This window comes from Oncorhynchus kisutch, linkage group LG28, assembly GCF_002021735.2.
Source record: "Oncorhynchus kisutch isolate 150728-3 linkage group LG28, Okis_V2, whole genome shotgun sequence".
Taxonomy (NCBI): domain Eukaryota; kingdom Metazoa; phylum Chordata; class Actinopteri; order Salmoniformes; family Salmonidae; genus Oncorhynchus; species Oncorhynchus kisutch.
In genome coordinates this window covers 10,552,285-10,558,580 of record NC_034201.2, presented here as the reverse complement: position 1 = coordinate 10,558,580, position 6,296 = coordinate 10,552,285, and the positions used below count along the sequence as shown (strand labels likewise).

Here is a 6,296-nt window from a genome sequence, read left to right as displayed (position 1 = left end):
ATTGATTTCATACAATATTGCACTTCACTAGCGATAGCAAACGTTAAGACAGATAGAAAGGGAGCCAGACAGGAGGAATAGAGATGAATGTGATTTAAAGAACCTGTATTTTCATCACAATGTTTTCTGTTTATTTGTTGGCTTTATGTATTTTGACTCAGTTGAAAATGGAGGTTATAGGCCTACTGATACATTGGTTACTTCTCTAGCTGCCAATGGCTCTTGGTAAATCAATGTGTCCATATGGCAGAGGCTGGTGCTCTCGCATTAGTGGAATTTGAACTTAGCTTTATCATTTTAATTCTGATTTGTATTATTAACCACGATACAATGATTAAGAAACTAAAAAGTTATTGAAATTAAACTATTCCACAAAAAATGGCTCACAGGTTGGTAGAAATTGTAGGATGCATTTGAAGTCTTCCCCAAACTTGAAACTCTCATGCTGCCTAGGACTACGTTGTTATGAAATAGTGCACTTTTCTTTGTAGGCTGTTACGTTCCCTAGCAAGAAACCAAAAGATGTCGCTCGAACAGAAGGGGAAACTAACAGAGTCACTAACAACCAATACGAAACAGGAGGGGTTCTGAAAGACACTCAGGGGGGTGACAAGCTAGCACAGATGTAATACATATTGACTAATGAGGTGATGCCAATCGGTGTGCCCAACGTTCTAATGTTCAGCCTCTAAATATAAATGGTTAAACCAAAGCCTGTAACAAGGCCTACTGCAAAATTACAATGAGAGAGAGATAATGAGAGGGGTGTTGGAACTAAGATTGTGCCTATTAAAACTCGGCTTATCCATCGCGGCGATCCATCACGGAGAAAAGCGCTCACCTCAATCCAGCACCAGGGGATGGAAAGCACCACTGTGTTGCTTGCTATACTAGTGGGCTCGTACAGAGTTTCCCAAACTCAGTCCTGGCCCCGCTGGATGCACATTTTGGTTTAGCCCTAGCACTACACATCTGATTCAAATAACCAACTCATCATCAAGCTTCAATTATTTGAATCAGCTGTGTAGTGCTAGGGCAAAACCAAAATGTGCACCCAGGGGGGTCCCCCAGGACTGAGTTTGGGAAACCTTGGGCTAGTACACCTACGTGTTTGACATGGGCAGGAGCAGGCCTACGATCATGGGCAGGATCGAGCACTGCTCCAGATCACTTGATATCCATGACGAGGGGGAGATAAGAGAAGAGGGAGAGGGATGGAGAAAGAGATATCTGACTTAACTCAAACTAAACTGTGTTTCGTACCATCTCGCTCTACACAAAAGACACATATGAAGATATTCAAACAAACAGAGATGAACAGAGATAACAGGAAGGAAAAATGTTAGCATTTGTAAATATATTTATTTGATATATATATTTTATAGAATAAAACGTTTATAACATATGTCTTTATTGTGGGCATAATAGTTCATAGAATGACGTATATACATCATTTTAAACATGCATAAATATTGTTTTAATATACACTGTTTACAATGACTTCTTGTCAAACAATCTGACAATTCGGGCATGTAGGAATAAATATACATTCTATAAACACAGAAACACAGACTCTGAAACAGGTTATGGCTGTATTGGGATGACTACGGTGATATTGAGGTTATGGTAACATGTTGGTCATTCGTTCCTACTTCCTAACACTGACCAGGACAATGGGGATGATGCGGCTCTTCATCTCTCTGGACATCTGGCACCAGACACAGCAGTTGCAGCAGGTGGCGTTCACACAGTCATTACAGATAGTGCCCTGGAGACACAGTCAGCAAATTTACAACAATGGTCATATAGCAGACATTGGAATGGCCAAGCACCAGAAAAGAGAAGGGAAAATGTTCACTAACTATTAAACCTATAAATATCACAGTGCACTAGGTAGGTGGTTGGTGGTGTATAATAATGTACTTTATTTGAGTTCGGTAATGTAATGTTTTTTTTCCAGAAGCAGCCAACTCTAAATGTACTTACTTTGATGCCGTAGCGCTGGCGCATGGACACCCTCATGGACATAGTGACGGGTGGGATGATGCCGAAGATATCCAGCAGAGGGAGACAAAGACACTGTCCGTACTCCCTTGTAAGTATACAGGCATGGCAGGGACAACACCAGAATCCAAAACAGCCTGGCCAAAGTGAATGAAGCACCAATCGAGAAAACACACTTACATAAACTATGAATTTGAATGATACGCGCACTAATACTCTTACATCCAAATATACACAAACAAATGTGATCACACAAACACATGCACACACACACTAACAGTCTGCCATGTCATCGGTGCAGTCACAGATTCCGGAACTTCACTGGTCAGACTCCTTGGATTCCATGACGGGCAGAGGCTGATCGATGACGAATGAAGGCATGATGACTTCTTACCTACAAAGACAGAGGTCAGAGGACATCTTCAATAAACCACTCATGGCTTTGGTTTGCTTTGAGAGACAGTTCTTAAGCTGTTCTCATCATTGTACAGAACTAATGCCAGTAATCAGACAATTCCTAATTTCCAAAAGATATCACATTCATTAATCATTCCATCAAGCTTCAATCCCCCAAAATAATTTAAAAAGTGTCTGTTTTCTGTTATTACCGAATGATCACAACATCCTTTTCCATCAGGAAAACATAATCAAATTAGATCTCAACTGATAAAACATGACTTCGATTAGAGAGTAAACTATGGAGCCAAAGAAATGATCTGAAACACAACTAGGATTCCTCTCCATATAACCTTATTGAATCTCACAAGTGCATTTTATCTTAAAATGTTTATTGATAAAATATAATAAACGTAAAAAATAAAAGTCCACTGATAGTCTAAGTCTGAACATCAAAAAGATGGCCACCTCTTACCTGTGAGAGAGAGCTTTGAGACTGAACCATTGATGACATCAGCTGAACTGACGTCTGACACAGGATTTTCTGAATAAGAGCTGTGGAAGAGTGGAGGAATATTTGACATGAAGTAATGTCTCAGATACATTCCTAGACACCGCACCAGCCTGTCAATCCTGAACATTCCAGGTCAGGGTTAGACTCTCTAGAACAGAGTCAAAAGGCGGGTAAGGCAAATTAGGCTACTTAAGGTCAAAGAGTAAGGGTAACATGACATAGTAAAAGCAAATCACCAGAACTATCACACCACACAGGATGACACAAAATCGAAGCTAGCCATGTTCGATGGAAATTAAAATTAGGAGTCCTTTCAGTTCCATTCAAAGGGCAGGCTAGGAAGTATGGCTGGAACGGTGCTCAGCGGGTTGACCGGTTACACGAATGCCTGCGGGGATCAGCCATCAGAAATGTATGCTCACTGCCTGAATAAATTCGGGAGGACTATAACCTTCTCAAGGAGCAGCTGAATCAGCTTTTTGGTCAGTGGAACCCCCCGCCCGCAGTCAGAAGGAAGTTGGGAGAGCTTTGCCAATCCAAGGAGTCGTCGGCTGAATTTGCAGAGGAAGTGCGCTGGCTGGTCACACTTGCCGATCCTGGTGTAAAATGTCATAGCCAAAAATATAGATGCAATGGTTGTAAAGGTGGAGAGAGGTCTGTTCGTAATCAAGAGATGTTCTACTTTTTTGACACCACACTCCACAAAGCAAATCCAGCACGCTCCAGTTTTATCTTGTCTTGATAACTGTCCAGTCATATGGTCAAGTGCTGCAAAGAAAGACCTAGTTAAGCTGCAGGCTGGCCCAGAACAGAGTGACACGTATTGCTCTTCATTTTAATCAGGGGGCTAATATTAATACTATGGATGCCAGTCTCTCTTGGCTAAGAGTTGAGGAAAGACTGACTGTGTCAAGTTCTTGTTTTAATTAGAAACATTAATGTGTTGGAAATTCCAAATTGTTTGCATAGTCAACTTACACACAGCACTGACACACGCACTTACCCCACCAGGGGTCTTTTCACAGTCCCCAGGTCCAGAATAAATTCAAGGAAGTGTACAGTATAATACAGACCCATGATTGAATGGAACTCCCTTCCATCTCATATAGTGAACAGCAAACCTGGTTTAAAAAAATTATTAAATAACACTCGCGGCACAATGCCTCTCCTTCCCTATGTGACCTACTTGTTGTGTGTATGTACTGACATGTATGTGGAACTGATAGATGCGCACACACACACACACTACATGTTAATGTTTTTGAACATCTGTAAATTGTAAAGTATTTTGTCTGTAATGTCTTTTTCGTTATATGTCGGACTCCAGTAAGACTAGCTGTCACCGTTGGCGTCAGCTAATGGGGAGCCTAATGAATCAAGATCCCAGCTCACTTGTGGAGGCTCAGAGACTTGCAGAAGATGAATAAGCTACAGCTAAAGCTTGAACAGGCTGCCGCTGTGGACCACAGGATCCAGGAGTTGCCAGAGTACTCTCTCAGGCAGTTCGAAGGCAGCAGTCTTGAGAGTCAGGAGAGGAGACAAGGACGTTTAGCACTGCAGCAGGTTAACAGGACGCACTGCTACAGGGCCGTGTTACCAATGTGGTGAGGAAGGACACTTCCGGGGAGAATTTGTGAGGCCCCTCAGCCTAACCCCTCCCCATACCTGGGGTGGTAAAGAACTTGGCCAAGCTACTTCTGCAGGTGGGCTTGTCAGCCAATGGAGCCAGTCCTCTACTGTACAAGTCAGCTGTACTACAAACAGAGGGCCAAGTTTGCAGATATCTCTGACAGTCAACGGCATCCCAGTCCAAGCTGTTGTAGAGACTGGAGCTGAAACAACAATCCTCTCTGTGAGCCGTTACCAGCAGTTCCCTGTGAGTGAGCAGACAGCACTCAAGAAGAAACTCCTTTGGAATGCTGAGTCTGGGAAAGACATGACTGCCATGGGTGGACTGAAACTTAGATTTAAGATCTGCACCAGGAGCTTTGAATGGGAGGTGTACATGGCCCCTATACATGACACTTTCCTCCTCAGCCTGGACCTGTTGAGAGCTGCAAATGTAACTATTCATGCCAATGGAAGAGTCTTCATCGAGGGGGAACTTTTGCCTGACAAAATCGTTGGAAGCTACAGACCAGACTACTTCGTAGCTCGGGTCCTCCTGGAGAAAGACACAACCTTCCTACCAGAATGTGAATGTTTAGTCTGGGGTGAAGTTGACCATCCAAAGCCCGGTGTCTCTACTGTACCTGAGCCTCTAAGTATCAACGAAGCGGTGTCCTCCAGAAGTGTCGTCACAACCATGGAGCAGAGGGTGTCTGTCAGGCTGTGCAACCTTTCGAGCAACAAGGCCACTCTACCAAGAGGAGCTTGCCTTGGTTTCCTGGTCGAAACATTCACTGATGACCCCTCCAGTCCATCTTGTCCAGCTGAGCAGAAAGTGCCCAGCGACCAGAAATGAGAAGAGTGACTGCTGCCACAGACCTACCTGAAAATCCCCGGGCCATGTTTGCTGCTTCAAGCAACAAACTCAGTGGGGAACAACAACATAGGATGATTGAGCTCCTGCTGGAGTACAAGTCCCTTTTTGCAATGACCAACACTGACTTAGGTTGCATGTCTACTGTCACCCACAAGATAGACACTGGAGTGGCTAGGCCAGTACGTCAACAGGTTTGACAGACAAGGTTCCAAGGAGAAAAGGAAATGCACCTCAAAGCCATGCTGGAAGCAGGTGTCGTCACACCATCCTCCTCAGAGTGGGTATCCCCCGTCATCTTAGCTTGTAAGAAGGATGGTGGAGTCCCCTGGTGTGTCAATAACCGCTGCCTCAACAACCTGACAGCCAAGGATGCATACCCCTTGCCCAAGATTGAAGAGTGTCTTGACATCCTTGGCGGAGCAAATGTCTTCTCCACATTAGATCTTCAATCCGGGTGTTGGCAGATAACAGTCGATGAAAAGGACCGGGAGAAGACGGTGTTTATCACTAGATATGGGCTCTACCAATACACCTGTATACCATTCAGCCTTTGCAATGCCCCAAGTACGTTTCAGAGCCTAACAGACCCTAATGGGAAACACCTACTGCTCTATCTGGATGACACCCTCATCCTGGGGAGAAGAGTTGACGAGAGCCTAGAACGGCTTGCAGATGTCTTCCAATCCCTTCACAGCTACGGACTGAAGCTGATGTAATCCAAGTGCAACCTACTCAAGGAAGAAGTCCTGTTCTTAGGGCATGTCGTGAGTGGTGAAGGCAGAAGTCACAACCCTGCTCTGATCAAGGATGTGTAAGCCTGGCAACCTCCTAGTAATGTGCAAGAACTCCAAGCCTTCATAGGGTTACGCAATTACTACCGCAAGTTCGTTCCAGCCT

The 6,296-nt window shown here is 44.1% G+C and overlaps 1 pseudogene; it reads right to left on the bottom strand.

Moving 5' to 3' along the window:
- Positions 1–1,420: 1,420 nt before the first annotated feature.
- On the bottom strand, positions 1,421–2,394 carry LOC109872538 (cornifelin homolog B-like; annotated as a pseudogene).
- Between the last annotated feature and the right edge of the window lie 3,902 nt (positions 2,395–6,296).